Source organism: Pungitius pungitius, chromosome 8 (assembly GCF_949316345.1).
Source record: "Pungitius pungitius chromosome 8, fPunPun2.1, whole genome shotgun sequence".
NCBI lineage: Eukaryota > Metazoa > Chordata > Actinopteri > Perciformes > Gasterosteidae > Pungitius > Pungitius pungitius.
In genome coordinates, this window is record NC_084907.1 from 8,850,369 (window position 1) to 8,867,794 (window position 17,426).

Genomic DNA, 17,426 nt, shown 5'->3' on the forward strand with positions numbered 1-17,426 from the left:
TGATTCCTGGCATTATTACATACTATTTTCAACCATCTTCAACATCCCACTACTAAATTTATTGGGTGTGTACATGAGTGTGTGTTTCTGAGCGTGTGTTTGTTTTTGAATGTTGTTTACGTGCAGCTGCCAGTCTCGTAAGTGCTGAAATGTCAGCCATCTACGTTTGGACTTCTCTTCGAGCTCTGCCTCTGCACTGTGGCTGGACAAACAGATGAATATGTATAGTTTGACATTTAATAGATCCACACACTTGACAGATCGGCTTCATATTGTAATCTTGTCCTTCCACTCCAAACTCTTTTTTTCTCTCCAAACCATTCTACAATGTTGTTATACAATATACAGTATATACCTGTCGTGAGCTCAGGTTAGTAAATATCTAAAGCTGTTTAGCTGCTTTTAAGTACGGACATATATCAACAACTACCAAGATGGAACATGCAAATTCCCTGAAAACAAAATGATCGGCATATGATGTCTTTAATTTCTCAGTGAGTATGGTGTTAGTACCCCTCTTTATAGCCCATGCAGACTTCACTGTCTTTTTCTTTCGATGATTGTCTGGTGCAGCTCGGTGTGAGGTGCACCAGCACAAGGCCAGGTGTCTAACCTTGATCCTGGAAAATCTATTCTTTCATATCTGATGGATATATATACATACAAAGTGTCAACAAAGCACATTGAAAAAATGGACATACAAAGCTCAATATGGTTTCTACTCATTTTATCCTATGGTTATTGTATAATAGCACCATTCAACCCACAACCCACTGCAATAATCCAGTCAATGACTACAATACATTTCCCCCCCCCGGTAGATCACGGATTTCACCTTTTTCTTTCTTTCCCCATAGCCAGCAACGGAGAGCGAGCTGTACCCAGCACGCCTTCCGCGGTGTAACAGTTTCTCAATACACTACACTGTTTAAATCACTTATCAAAGAATATATACTGTAGATTTCAAGAACTTGCAATCCACGTTGCACTTCCTCGGTCCCAAGAAATTCAACTGCCAAGATTGAATTAAATAATGTTTGTTGAGAAAATCAATGGACATAAACAAAGACAAAGATTTCTTCCATTACCGAATGGTTTTCCTTTTCCAGTGTCCTTACCTTTCCCCATTTGCTCCACCCTTTACCCCTTTGGTGTTCCAGTGGATGGTAGGAGGGCAGGGTTCTTGTATGTCATTTCTCTGAGAGCTCCACATGAATGATTTATGATTTACAAGCCTTGCCATTTAGTAATTGTGGCCTAATAGGGCCCTTGAAAAGCATGATGAAGTAGGGACCTGCTGCTCCCTTCCTGCTGTTTTAAACGGTAATGCTCTGGTTGATATGCCAGGCACCGCACTTCCAGGCAGCACTGCACACATCTCTAGCTAGAGTGTGTCACTCGTCCTGTGTGTGCACCCCTGTGTGCGCACCCCTATGTCCTGTGCATTCACTCCACTTTTGTGTGCTCTGCATTGAAGGACAAACGTACATGAATTCACCAGCCGGTTTTCTGAAACAGAAATTCTCGTGGTCAATTCTGCTTCGTCAAGCCATGACCTTAGGTTTACTTGCTAATATGCAACCAGGGCCATCTTTGTTTGGAGGCTAGCAGAATGGAGGTATACAGTTTTCACTCCATTAAATTGCATAGTTCACTATTAATTGTGTAAAAAAGTGTTTTTCCCCACAAGACCACTCAGTCAGCTCGTCATCTAGTTGCTACTTGATTTTTTACATTCAGACAAATAAATCTAAATCTAAATGTAACTTAGCTAAGCGTAAGCTAAGCTTTCTGGCCACTGGCAGAGGCTTCACATTGCATTAGCGTGATATATAATTGGGAACAATCCTTTCATCTAAATCCCTGTAACTCAACACATCCTATACGCTAACAGCACTTGCTTGCTTGTTAAGTCACATTACACTACATTACATGTCATTTAGCTGATGCTTTTATCCAAAGCAACTTACAATGAGTGCATTTCAACCATAGAAATACAAACAAGTAACAAGAAAGTACAATTTTCAACAAATAAGCAGTTTCAAAACATGTTATAGATAAGTGCTACAATTTGTTAGTGCTACAGTTTGTTAGTGTTTTAGTCAAGGTATAGTCTAAAGAGTAGGGATGGGTATCACACACTCTGTCCGCTGATGAGCACATGCTCTCCAGTGTACGCGCACGTGTCTGTGTGTGCGCAATAGTCTGCAATAGTCTTTCGGTACAGTAGGTACCGGTCGTGTAGGAACCGGTGCTGTATTGGTACTGGTTCTCAGTACCCAACCCTAGTTATGAGTTTTCGGTGGAAGATGTAAAGGCTCTCTGCAGTCCTGATATCATCAGAGAGCTCATTCCACCATCTGGGAGCCAGGACAGCAAAGAGTTGCGATCTCGCCGAGTGCTTTTCTCTCAGAGAGGGAGGAACAAGCCGCTTGGCAGATGAAGAGCGGAGTGTGCGGGTAGAGATGTAAGGGTTTGACCATGTCCTCGATGTCGAGTGGACCCGATCCATTCACGTAGTACGTAGATTTTCACAGTAAGAATCGACGCAACCGTCTGCAATGACAGCGGTTACCAGGGTAACATGAGGAGAAAAGTTCATTAACGGAAATAAATTATCCTGGTCCGACGGGATCTGTTAATTACGCTCGCTGCTCTTGGCTCTGATATTCATTGTCCACGCATTGTGTTGCTTCACTGAACGCAAAGCAGAGACAGTTTAAGGAGATTGCGGAGTTAACGTGTTCGCATCTCCACCAGTATGTGGCAGAATTTGGCCGAAAGATAGATTATAGAACATGGGATGGAATGGGGTCGAGAGGACAGGGTTACTAAGGTAAGAACTTGGTTAAGAGACAGGGGGTGAAAGGGGGAAGCGAGGGCGATAGAGGTGAAGGAGGTGGGTTAGAGAAAGAGGAGCGTATATCACCTATTTTTATTTTATTTTATCATCTATTTTTTTGTAAAATAGCTGACAATGTCTCCTGTAAGAGGGTAGGAGGACTGGGGGGTTCGAGGAGGTGGTGAAGATAGAAAAGAGTTTTTCCGGGTTAGAAAATGAGGACTCAATCCTAGTTTGGTAGAAAGAGCTTTTGGTAGCAGAGATAGAGGCAGAACCGGAGGAGAGAAGAGACTGAATCGCATGCAGGTCGTCGGGTTGTTTGTATTTACGGCATTTCCTTTACGATGGTCGCAGAGTGGCTCTCACAGCACGCACCGGTTCAGATAACCACGGAGCCGGAGGGTCGAGCCTTAAGAGGACAGAGAGAGTCGAGAGAGGAGGACAGAGTTGTTAGGAGAGTTTCTGCGGCAACGTTCGGGTGTAAGAGTGAGAAAGAGTCTGTTGAGGGGAGAGCCGATAGAACAGAGGCCAGAGAGGAGGGAGAGAATGAGCGAATGTTGCAGCGAACAGGTACAGAGTCAGTTGATGGGGTGGCGTCGTTAGTTGGGGAGAGCGGAAGAGAGTGGGAGATGAAGAAGTGATCAGAGACGTGATGTGAAGTTACAGTGAGGTTAGTGGTAGAGCAGTTTCTAGGGAAGTTCAAGGTGATTGCCAGCTTTGTGAGTAGGAGGAGAGGGATTGAGTGACAAAGTGCAAAGGAAGAAAGTAAGAGTAAAAGGTCAGATGACTTCTCTGTCAGGATGTTGATGTCTCCTAGGAGGATGAGTTGGTGGCCATTTTCAAGAAAGTTGGACAGAAGTTTGTCTATTTCTTCCAGGAAATGACCCAAAGAGCCTGGCTCACGACAATGTTTAATTGTACCGGGTGAGTAACTGTCACAGAATGGAATTCAAACAGTGGGGCGGAGGGTGAAAAAGGGAAAAGAGAAAATATCCATTTGGGTGAAATGAGTAAACCTGTACCACCACCCCTGCCAGAGGGTCTGTGTGTGTGGCTGAAGGAGAAGGCAGAGGAGAGAGCAGCTGGGGTGGATGTGTTCTCTGGTGTGATCAAGGTCTCAGTGAGAGCGAGGAAGTCAAGCGACTGCTGGATAGCAAAGCCGGAAATGAAGTCTGCCTTGCGAGTAGCTGACTGGCAGTTCCAAAGGCCTATGACAAGGTGTTGGACGTGGGAAGCAGGTGGGGTAGGTTAGAGAGGAGAGGTTACGATAGAGAGCAGATCTAGTCGGAGGGCAGTAGTATCTGCGGGTAGAAACTGGAACAGGTACAGGGGTGAAACAAATTGTTAAGAATGAACAAATTCTCATCTTGACTCAACGAAAGTCTCCTTTGTCTTTGTCCTTCTCTTCTCTGCAAACGCTGAAGCTAACGCTTCACCTAATCTCCAGTTAAATAGTCCCTCGTTAATGGAAGTCGTCTACAGCTGCACTGACCACTCCCCCGTCGTTAGGAAACAACAGGTTGATTGCCCTCAGCCGAAGCTCATCCAAATGCAAAACAACGAGCACTTTGACACCCTAATCAGTGAACATACACCACATGCTTTTTGATAAACAAAGATAGGACACACTAGCCGTTAAATTAATCTAAAATATCAGAATCTACAGTGAGAAAAGACAGCAACTAGCAGTCAAATTTGCTTAAAACAAAACTGGCACTAAAACGGGAAGGCTAAGGCAACTAGCAGACAAGTTAGGTTAAAACAGAAGACAAAACAAGAAACGGTAACAGCTGAAGCAAGTACCTGTCAAGTTTCACTTAAAAACAGCAGGAGCAACAAAAAGTTTAGCTTGGTTAAAGAAAAGATACTTAATCCGATTTCAAGTCTCCTGGATGTTTGAAGATCTGGTAGAAGAGATGCACACACAATTTCAGACTTTTAGCAATCCCGTAGGACTGGAACGCGAGGCTTCGCTCTCACTCACTGTCAGCTCATAAGTTCAACAGTTGTAAAATGATACATGCAGTTCATGAGCGTGTTTTAGCATGTTCATTGCATGGGCTTTATTAGCACATCCATGCTTACTTAATGACGTCACATTGAAGCATGTGTCTGCGTGCACCTGGATGCTGATGTAAACATTGTGAGTTCTCGGACCAAAGAGACGATGGCGGTCTGACCTTTTTCACCCATGAATATATAATACTGGGAGGTATTAACTAACCATGTTGGTGACTGTACTAACGCTAGACTGCTGCTGGAATGTCTAACGCTACAACATGGAACTCCCAGCTCCATCCGAGGAAAATCCCAGATACAATTTTGCCGAAGCAACTAGAGTTTCATGAATTCCAGCCTATAAAATATCGCATGAAATCTGAAACCATTTTCAACACTGGCTGATATTTGATAATCCATCGGCCAAGGCGTACCTCTTTAAGGTAACCTCCTGACATAACACTTCCATGTCCATCTCCCTTGAGCAGGTAGGACTACTATCAGGCGTGAAGCTATCAATTTTGTCTCATCGCATCTCACCAGTACCCGTATTCATCCCCACTCATAGACGCGATAGACAAGGAGTAAGAGATGAAATTATGAAGGTGGGAAGGACCTGTGTGTGTGGCTCCAGAAGTTTCTCCACCAGAAACTCTCCGTCTAGATAAGCAAGGTGCTGTAAATGAACACGCGATACGGGGCATGAGAGTATGGGCGGTGTGTAACTGGGGATTCTGCGCACTCATTCAGACAAGTATACACACACACTAGCTCTTTTTGTTGTGCCACAGGTATCATAGATAAAGAGGTGTCATTGATGAATGGGATCTTATTTCCCATCAACCTTTGCTTTGTGGAAAATGGAAAGCGCATTCATCCAGCGCACTGGGTAGCAGTTTTCATTTTGTCGCACTATTTGTCTGCAAAGAGCCATATGCAAACTGTTTTTGTATTTTTCTGTGCTTGTGTGTGTTTCCCTTTTTTTCCATTGCAGCTGAAAATGAACACTGAGTTTATTGTCATGTTTGTACCTTGTTTAGTTAGACCGGAGGGCAGTCGGCTACTAATTTACCCACTGCTAAAAAGAGGCAGAATTATATGAAGGTACCTTCCCTTCTTTTACTTACAATATGAGAATGACTTTCTATGACACAATTATAAAACAGCTCAATTCCATACTACTATATTTCGGTACTGCTCGTCTCCCTGCAGTAATTTCCTGAAAGGGAGTTCCAATAAACAGCAATCCCAATGTGGACAGCACAGACACCATTATTCGCTCAAACTTGTAAACTGACAACATACACATTTTATTGACATATATTGACAACCAAGAGCACCTTGGAGTGCGCTTTGATGTGGCAACACCTGAATGCTCATTACGTCTGTTCATTAAAGTCAGACATATGTAAGAGGCTGGATGTTAAATAAACCACCCAGCAGAGATGTCCTCACTGACATGGCAGCCATAAATGGAATATATAATACTATCCCTGCTCTCTGGCTGTATCCTTTTGCTACAAACCTAGCTTTGTACTCGTCGTTCCCGTCAATGTCTCCCTTGATCGAATACACCCATTTTCCTCCCACTGCCTTCCTGCCCTCTGGTAGCTTAGTCAGGGTAAAGGTCTGGTTGTCCTCTAGGGACCTCATCTCCTCGTCCATTGCTTTCTTCCACTTTCCTGACTCAGTTGATGTCATGGCCTCTTTAAAGGTCAGAGGTACACCACAAACTGCTCGGTAGCAATAATCTACACTAGTGAGTGTACTGTCGTCATCAGCATCTTCCAGAGAATAATCTCTTAGATACCCCGGGGCTTTACGCTCCCTGGTAGGGTATCTCCCACTGTCGTGTGGTGTCACCCTAGGGTGCTTCTCATGGTTGTCCTCTGATGCGGATTGTGTACCGTCAGTCGGTACGTCGTTGTTTGGTACACTAGGCTGTGAAATCTCTACTTCCTTCTCGCAACCTCCTATCGGATCCAGTCCTAGCTCCTGTGTCTGAGTCTCATTTTCACAGGTCGTCTTGGTGACAAACTTTACCAGCCTGTGCTTCTGCACTTTTCCTTTACCGGGGTAGTAAACTAGGTAGGCGGGGCTGCTCTTGTCGTGCCCTACAAAGAATCCTCTCTCACACCTAGAATCTAGTTTGCCTCTGTCCTGCTGGTAGGCATAGCACTCTGACCCGAATTTATGCATATTAGCCAAATTGCACTTTTTACCTGTCAGTGCCGTGTATGGGGTAGTGCCTGTGTGCCTGTTAAAACACCGGTTCCTGGTATAGGCTGCTTCCTGGATGGCATAGTGCCAAAGGCTCTTAGGTAAGCCACTGTCAATGAGCTTACATCTGGCCATCTCGAAAAGAGTTCGGCCTTCACTTTCAGCTGTCCCGTTCTGGTGCGGGGAGTAAGGACAGGAAGTCTCGTGCCTGATTTTATTCTTTCTCAGTAGGGTCTGAAACTCTCGGTTAGTGAATTCAGTCCCGTTATCTGATCTAATGCACTTCACAGTACCGTAAGGTGCTACATCTGCCAGGTACTTCTCTGTAGCCTGAACTGCATCGCTTTTTGCTTTCAGGAAATAAACAAGCACTGCCCCTGTACACACATCTGTGAAAGACTGCATGTATTTAAAACCGTCTATGGACTCATTGTTAATTGGGCCGGTTAGGTCTGTGTTCACCAGCTCAAGTGGTGTCTTTACTCTGTCAGTCGGATCTCTGTTTCTCGTCTGCGTGAACTTCCCCTCTATGCATACTGCACATTCTCTATCAGGCCTGCGCTTTGGACCCTTAATGTGCATGCCCTCTGTCATGTCCTGCAGTTTCAAGATATCGTCCAAATTACAATGGCCCATTACCTCATGCCATGTCTGGATATCATAGCTGACGTGACACGCATCATCTAGATCACACTCGGTTTGCAGGTAGTACATTCTCTTATATACATAGATTTCAAACCTTGCGCCATCCGGTGACTCTAAAACGTCTTTTCCTTCGTCGAAAAACACTTTGGCACCGTGGGCGGTAGCAGACTTCACTGAGAAGAGTTCTTGAGGGTACGAGGGAATGTAGAGAGCGTTCTTTAAAGTCACTGTACACAGGCGCCCCTCACTGGTTATGAGACATACCTGTGCGTCTCCCTTCCCTTTCACCACTCCGACAGTACGCTTCCCATCGGCGAGCTCCATACTGTGTCTCTCCGGCCTGAAAGTGCTGTCAAAGCTTTTGAACTTGCTCCTATCGTTGATGATGTGGGACGACGCGCCCGTGTCCACGATCATTCCCCTTCTCTGGGTATGCGGCACCTTCTCTGAGAGACTGGCATTTCCTTTTTCTGCTCTAAAGGTGCGGTCTTCTCCTCCCACTGCTCCCCAGTCTCCGTCCGGTTCATAACCGGACCTACGGCCACCACCGCCATCTTGTACACACGCACACCGGGCGCCCCGTTCACGCTCCTTCTTTGTGCACGCTTTGTCCGTGTGGTCCCTGCTTCTGCAAAAACTGCACCAAACTCTCTCTGTGCAGTCATCCCTTCTGTGGCCCTTTTCTCCACACCGCCAACACACCATCTCCACTGGCCTGGTCTTTTTCCTCGGCGCCGCTTGTGCCCTCAGCACCCTTTCTCCTGCCTCTTCTGGGACTGGGTCTGCGTCTTCTGAGGCCTCAAAATTTCTTAACTTCGCTTTGAACTCTCCCAGTGTCATGTCGGCTGAGCCATGTGTCACCATCAGTGTGAACGGCTTGTACTTCTCCGGTAATCCCCTCATGATCATCGCCATCATCAGTCCCTCACTCGGTGCTTCGCCTGCACTCCTGAGTGCTGTAATGATCTGCTCAGCTCTGATGATGTATTTGGTTACAGTCTCGTTGTCAGCTTTCTTCAGCGCTGTCATTGTTATGTACAGGGAAACAATCCGAGGCCTACCTTTTCCGATGTAGTGTTCTCTTAATACTTTGAGGCTCTCTCGGCCCTTGTCCTTTGTATCTCTGAATATCAGCCCCAAGCTTGTGTTGTCAACTAGTGGCGCCAATGCACAATAGGCGTCCGCATTCAGCTTATCATCCGTAGACCTGTCTTCCGCCGACAGCGGTTCAGCGGGCTCCGTCAAGATCGTCTGCTTCAGCCCCGCTCCGTGCATGCAGCACAGCATCCTCTCTTCCCAGAGCTCATACTCCTCTGCTCTCCCGTCAAACGTGGGCCACTGGCTCTTACTTCGGTTTGCCATGGTTATTTTCAGTTCAGTTTAGCTTCCTTTGATTTAGCGTTAGCTTCCCGGTACTCCCGATGCTAACCTAGCTCTTTTGGATACTTCTGTATGCTAGCGTGGTCGTGCTAGCTATCGACGCACAAGTCCGTCAAACTTTGGAATCATTCCCGGTTCCTGGGCCCATAACCTGTTAACAGGTAGGCTTACTCCTTTGGCCTACCTTGGCAGCGGAATAATAATACCAGAGGATGAACGGACGTCCAGGCGTTTATCTCTTCAGCCATTGAACTCTTGGCATTGTTTATTATCAGCAAAACATGCTAAACTGCCCGCTCTCGGGAGAGACCGGTCGAGAGAGAAGAAGGGGCGGGAACATTGCCCTTACATGGAACATGGTGCTATCAATATCACGTGACTTCAGTTACAGTTACATGCATCCATACACTCTTAACACTAACCCCTAATTGCTCTCCAAAATGTAAAAAGCCATGGGTTATTAAATGCAATGTAAGTTGCTTCAGATAAAAGCGTCAGCCAAAATGACATGTAATCATACCCACGTAACTTGAAAGAACGCAGAAGAGGCCTTTGGCTGCTGTTGACCTCATATGGATAAATAAGCGACTGGCTAGTGGGGCGACTGTGGCTCAGTGAATCCCACACTTATTGTTGTCACACCAATAGATGGTGGGTTCCAGAAACAGAACAATTATTTCCTATGTACACAAGATAATATATGGAAGATTTTCAGTGTGTTTGTTTGGCCTAATTTTTATTTCATGTCACGCAAAGAAAATAGATCAGGGGCTGAAATTATTGCTGTAGATTGCAATCCTGTATGAACAGCCTAATTGGTTGAGCAGAAAAAACTAAAAGTCAAAATATAATAAAACCGTAGAATGAATAAAGGTCCTTGCCATGATTGTGTTAACTGAAGTGTGTATTTCATTTAAAACTTAATTTAAAAGAGAAATTTGTGTCCATAGGATGGTCTGTGTGGATGGTCTGTGTGTGAGACAGCCGTGGTTACGATGTAAAATGTGGTGAATGTTGCATACATTGTCACATGGCTTAACATCTATGCTCGCTCGTTTTATTTTTATTTTAAATTAATTAAATGCCGGTTGGCAATCCAGCTTTTAATGTTCTGACAAACAACCAGTGCTGTTTGATTTCTGGTGAGTTTGCAGGGATTGAACCAACCAGTCATGAAAAGTGTGTTTTTCTTTAGAGTTTAGTCACTTTTCATATTCACTGATATATACGTAGTCATTGATGCAAATTGCACCGGGTGGGCCAACCACAGCTTCTGTGCATGTCTTAATGGTATTTGAAAGGAAAGGTGGTGCATGATATTTAAATGATGGAGGCAGAGTGATGGTGCTGTTACACTGACAGACAGCTGATGGAATATAGCCTTTGTTGTTGTGTCCTGTAGCAGAGTATGTGAAGTAAATTTGTGTAACTGGATTCTCTGTACATAACCATATTAGGAAGATGTAGCTTGTTTTTCTGTGCCGTTGATCTCATTAGTAATGGTATCCTTGGAGCTTTTTGTTATGTCCAGCTTTCATGTCGTTTGTGCTCTCCTCATTTATTGCCTTCTCTTTCTTATTTTCCCTCTCCTTTTTGTTCCGTCTCTTTCTCCCTCAGCCAGCAACATTCCATTAAACCTTCAAACATAACGGATGACTGCCAGGCTGCACTGCTTTTATATCTCTTTATATTTTATTTAATATTGGCCTACCTACCCTCCAGTTAGAAGACACATGGCATTCTTAACATAATGTTATATTTCCCGGTGCCTGTTCTCAATGACACCCCAAAAAAGTCATTCTTTCAAAGCCCAATGCTTCCTAGAGGGCAAAGAGATGCTGCTCCAGTTGACAAGCCTCCTCTATACCATTTTTAATAATCTAGTTGGACAGGTTGAGCCCACCTACCTTTTTCTTTTTTTGCAAAAGCAACCCCGTCCCACCTTGATTTTATGAAAAAGTAACACTCATAAAATGTAAAAAGCCACAGCTGCCTGTCAGGGCCATTCTTCATGTATGCATTTCAGTTGTTTTTTAAAAGGTAGATAGTGCAAGGTCACCGCACGCTCTGAACAGATCTCATAACCCATATTATGCAGCCATGTCCTCATGTCTCCGAGATGAGGAAGGCGGTGTGTGTGTTGTGATGCTCCATTGCATGACCTTCTTTGATGGCCGCCCATTCTCCAGCTGCGGGAGCGCCCGGGGAGTACTCAGCCCCGTAGTATGTCAAGATCTACTCTGAGCAAGGACATGCACTCCATGCGGCGAATTCTGTTGCCTGCTCAGATCCTTCAGTCCCTCAGGGGGCATCAGAGGTCGCTTTGCCCGGTCTTGCAGCTCTCTCGTCGTGTTGATACCGGCATCGCCAGCCCCTGAGCATCTCCTGCTTTACATTTTCATCCTGAAGCAGTAGTGCTGTCCCAGGAGGCACTTGTACGGGAAAGGAATGGAGTTCCCATAGGTTTCTGTCAGGACAAATGTTTTTGAATCTCTGTCTCGTGTATGATAACAGATGAGACTTCTATCTCATTTGCTGTGGGCAGAGATCCATTTCAAAATTATTTTGTTCATTGTTGTGGAATATTTCAATAAGCTCGGTAGAAGAGAATGATTTGTCTAATAAAACAGAGTCTTGATGAATGATCAAAGTTGCAGAAAGTCCATTTATTGCTTGAAAGCAGGAGGTCAACTATACAGGCACGTATCACGGTGCTCTGTGAAGATGGCGTCTCAGAGCAGTGAAAACGCTGAGTTCACACATGAAGGTAATTCCTGTTGTTATGCAGACACGAGAGATACTGAAACCTGAAACTAAACCACCTGTGAGATAACACAAATGAAAAGTTATAAATCAAGCAGGAAACAAATGAAGGCAAACATGGGAGTAACAGGGTTCCTTTGTTCGAGCATTCGGGTGAAGGCCAGTTTGACTGTCCTCCTTCACAGCTGCAAAAGAATACTTTTGGGTCTCCCTTTTCTTCTCACATTGCTCCAACACAGAAAATAATCACTCTTTTAGCATTACATCATCATGCTACAGTGTGTGTAGTTTGTGACTGCAGAGGGTCTGACATATGTCATAAACATGCTTGCAGTAGTGCTGCATTTAGGTTATTCAACGCGGTATCAGCTGCCAATCAGTACATACCGAGTATCTCAGTGTCCTATATGTCAATATTTTCCTGGGATTTGAAGATATAGAATTATTTCCATATGCAAAACAGGGTATATTGGTGTTGGTATGTATGTATATGTGGATGTTTTTCATTTGTTTTATCAGAGGTTGTCTGGCTGTTTTATCTGTTCATTTGTAATTGTGTCTTGTTGTTTCATTTGGAATGGCAAACATGTTCGTTATGTTTGCCATCCCAAAGCTATTTCTTCAGCCGGTTTCAGCAGATGCACTTTTTTTCTGTTTATTATCATTGCAAATCCAATACTTATTGGTTTTAATGGTCTAGTTTATATTGCTTTGAAGATCTCCTTTATTTATCCACCAAAAACTACATTTTATAGGATTGTAATTGAATTGTAATTGGATTGCCCATCAAGATAACGTGCTCATTTGCCTTTGTCCCAATACTAATAACAATTTACACAGAGTAGAGCATGAACAACCCATAACATCATTCGCAGGATCCCAGTATATCAGTGTAACGTTCAATAGAAGGCTATAGAAATAACAGTATAAGCTAGTATAAATCACAGAAGTCCAAATTCGGCTACAGGAGCTGGTGGTCAGTAACAACACAGAAACATAAGTTTAAATTTGGTGCAGGTACCATGTATTGCAAAGTAATTATACAAAATATTTACAAATAAAAATAATGAAAAGAAAAAGAAAAGAATCCCCAAATATTTACAGACTGCAGTTGAACCGGTTATATTTAAGCGCACTTTGTAGTGGTTGTTCAAGTACGCTATACTAATATAAATTACAGCAAATGCCACACAAAAACCAAAGAGAAAAAGAACCGCCCCTGCAATGGATGGTATGGTAAGACCAGCGCGACAACCCACAAGGATTTTATGGAATATATTGAATAGTCCGTAGGTTATTGTTCATCATGTTAATGAAAGGATGTGTATGTGGAATTGAAGCACTAGCCTATGGAGGAGTGGGCGGGGGGCAGGCTGTGGACAACCTTCCTACCAGACCAGTAGGATGACTATTCAGTGGATGCTGCACAGATGGTAGGCTCCCAGCAATGGTAATCCAGCTCGCCGTCATTCGTCTCCAGACAGAGGGGAAAACCTGGCCTGTAGTGCAACAGGACCAGTAAATAACAGGGCTAAGTTGGAACTAAGCATTAACATTAGCTCATTCCACACTCAAATATCATTTCCAGGTGCACACAATTTCTAAATCATTACAAAAATAAATCACTAAATGGATAAACTACTAATAGAGATTAAGTGCATGACAACTCAATCAACAGTACAATGTTAAAGTTGTATTGCTTGCACAAAGTTCAAATAAATTAAAAACTAAAAACAAACAGTTCTATTATCAAATTTCCTTAATACATGTAAACACACTTACTGAAAACAAATATATATGTAACCTACAAATGCAAACGTCACAACCGCATAAAGTTAATCAACACCAGTTGGTAAATATTTGATTAATAGGTTAGCTTTCAGCATGTAGTTCATTCATTCAGAGTACTCACCAGTTCCTCTATGTAAACATATGGCAGCCTGATGACGGTGACGATTCCCTGCAGCCACTAAGTTATTCTAAAAGTTACAATGATATGTTTAATCTCAAAGAATAAATCAAGCACAAGAGTGAATTGTTTGTTGTACACAAACCTGTCCACAGCTGTCGTATCCGCAACTCCCTTTCAACCTCCTGCTGCCCCTGTCACCTCTCTTGCAGCAGGAGACGGACTAAGTGATGCTTCACTGCAGGCGTTTGCACTCATGTCAAGGGAACTTGGGAGCCTGATATCCACCCTGGTCCAGCCCCGGCACCAGGTTTGACTAGCACTTTTGCCCCTGTGTAAGAAAGTTCCTGTGGAACCAGGGACACTGTTTGGGTTGGCGGCCTCAGTTCTGTCCTCGCAGTTCTCCGGAATTTGCAGAAGCACACCCGCTCCCCACAGACCTAGGGGCCCTGCTTTGGATCCCAGAGAGAGACCAATTTCGGGCTGCTGTCTTACACTTACCGACAGCGGCTTTAGCCCCCAGGCAACCTTCAAAATTCTAAGCCACTAGTCATCCCACCGAGACCCATTGATGCAGGGGTGTGTGGAGTAAAAAGCTCTCCAAAACACACAGTATACTTTCCCTTTACCCCAGTTTAGGCTGCAAAGCCAAAACAATCAACTGGCTTGGGTTTAAAGAAGTATTAACTAACTACGTTTTTTTGCTAAAATTAAATTATTAATTATTTTACAGCCATATGTGACTTTGCCCAGTCCTAGATCTAAGGGGACTCGACACGTTTCTTATAGTCCTTTCATTTCACACACCGAGCATCGGTCCACCTGAAGGATGTCTATTTCCATGTCACGTAGTGACGCACCTCAGTCGGCTCCTCCTAGGCAGAACAGGACAGTGAAGGGACACAGGTCTGCCAAGGACCGTAGGTTGAATGTCAATGTCCTAGAGTGTGTGCCATACAGCTAGTGCTCAAGCATTTCCTGCCCTACTTTAAGGACAGCATGTACTTGTCCAGTCGAAAAATAACTTAATGAAATAATTTCACATGAACCACCAAGAGGGCTCCAAACCTGCAAGTTATTGCAGGCGTCCCACGCCCTTCTTACTTAGTTTTTCGCCATTGGTATGGCTCATTTTTTGAAACAGAATTTACATTCTCAAAACAACATGGACAAACCTCCAAACAACTGAGCAATTTCTCAATACAGAATTGAATTTCTCATTCATTTGGTTAAATTGCAAATGTCTAAGTACATATCTCAATGTCTCAGTACATCTTTGCAAATGATTAAGTACATGTAGCCTACGTTTAGCACAATTTCCAAGTGAATAGATCTTGTTGATCTAAACCAGTGGTTCTCAACTTGTCTGGCTCCGGGACCCACCTTTACCCCTTAATGACATGCCGCGACCCAATTCGATCGGTCGACGGGGGGGGGGTGACGGAAAACATGGACGGACGAGCCGGAAAAAAGACGAAACTCCGCTGCATTACAAAAAGTCCCTTCAAAATAAAATCGCAGGATGAAATTTTATTTTATTTTTTTTAATTTTCCCATGCAAAGGCCCGCGACCCACTACAAACGGGTCCGCGACCCAACACCAGTTGAGAAACACTGATCTAAACTGATTGTTAATTCTCAGTCTAATTGTTTTTCGCTCCAAAACGTCTCAGCGTAATTTCATTGTATAAGTCATCACATGCACAATAGTCTGTTCAATTGTCAAAATTACTCAAGAACATAATACCATGAATACCATATATGAATCCCTTGGAACATTTGATAAATTCACAGTATTTCAACAATTGACAGTCAGGTGAAACAAGAACTTTATTTTATTTATTCTTCAACCAGCTTTATTTACAGCACTGAAGGCTGCATATAATTTTCATTGTTTTTTGTTTGTGTTTATTTTACAGTATATTATGCTGTATACATTTTGTTTTTACTCTGATGTATGGAAGTTATTTTATGTTTGTGAATGATAATTGCAATTACAATAAATTACAATTTCCGGTAGTATGAGTGCAATGTGTGATGTCAAACCTTGGAGGCTACTCTTACCCTAAAATCCTACATCATTTATTTTATTTTTTTTATACACAATTGTATTCTGTTAGCTAGACAAAAAAAAAACAGTACAGTAACCATTGTAAATGAAGAACTGAGCTAAGACTGGTGGACATGAGGGATTTCAATGGTCCTCTGCCATAGTGACAAAACAACTAAACATTTTTGACTTGCAGTGTTTAAACAATGACAAAGGGACTTTTCATTTTGGGCGCACTCGACTATTTGTATGAGAAAAGGAATTCGTTTTGACTGATGAGTTGTTTTGGGAGAGATATGACCTTTTGCAGGTGTGCCATAGTGTTTTGCTAAACCATCTAGGTTATTTTGGCAAATGTATTTAAAGCTTTGAGAATGTCGTTTTTTTTCGAGAGATAAATGAGCCACAGCAATCGAGAAGGAAGTTTTAATGTTCGGGGCACTGACTATTTTTATGAGAAAATTATTTGGTTTTGAAGCTTGAGTTAACGGTTTTGGGTGAGATATGACCTTTTGAAGGTGATCTATGTAGTTGTGGTGAACCATATAGGCTATTTTACCAAATGCATTAAGAGCTTTGAGAATGTAATTTCTGTTTCAAGAATTGAGCCAAAGCAATGGAGAAAAACTGTAAGTGGCCCCCTGACTGGACAGCCTTGGTAGAACGGAACCAATTGCGGATTTCCTCACCCGTCACAATCCCCCACTGGGGAAATGGCATCTGCACCCGGACACACTGGTTCTCCCTGACGAAAAGGACCAGTCCCATAGGTCACGATACTCTTGCTCACACATAGCCAGTGGTTCTTTATGCTTTTCCAATGCTTTCCAGAAATCAGCAAAAAGGCCACAGACTACTGCTGCTGACCCCCCAAAGGCTGCTGATATTCTTATGAGGACAGTTTACTTGTATGAACATTGCAATTTCCTCTTCACTCCTCTCTGCAGGTTGTTTACAGGATGCTTGTAAGTGGTGAATTGGGTATCGAAAAAAAAAATTACTTGAATAAATGATTTGTTGACTATGGAAATAAGAAATTAGTATTGAAAAAGGCTTGCTCTGAAAATAGCGCTTGCAGATTTTGAATTACTAGTACTTAAGTAAAAGAGACATGCTTTTTTTCCTCCAAAGACTATGTTGCCTAAACTAGTTGTAGTCGTGTTTATTAGGTAGAGAATGTAACCCATGTTTTGACCACACATTTTAGAAATGTAACTTTGAAACCCTTATGAACTTTGTCTTCTTTAGAAAGTGTTTGAGGATTTAAATTTTGATTTCGTAGTTTTGAAAGGCATAACTGATGCAAGCCTTGTTCTCAGAGTTATTCTCTGTGATAGTTTATAGAATCTTGTGACATCGAAGAATGAAGGATTTATTAATTTAGTTTTCAGATGGGCGTTCACGAACAGGACGACTCAATTGCACATTTTAAAAAAATACTTAATTTAAAGAAGGCCACAGCATGCCATGGGGAACACGGAAGGAGGATACCTGGATAAAGACTGCCCGGTATTGATTGACAAACCTACAAGGAGACAAGGGACACACATGGTTTGGATACACAGGTGCAGGTGAATCAGGGACATGGCAGACAATCACAGATTCACAATGAGAAAAGT

General features: G+C 43.1%; 1 protein-coding gene across 4 annotated transcripts in view; it reads left to right on the forward strand.

Annotated features, from left to right (window-relative positions):
* The window catches only part of LOC119229756 (receptor-type tyrosine-protein phosphatase gamma-like), a 389,594-nt gene that overhangs the window by 258,720 nt on the left and 113,448 nt on the right, over positions 1 to 17,426 (forward strand). The gene's annotated exons all lie outside the window — the stretch shown is intronic.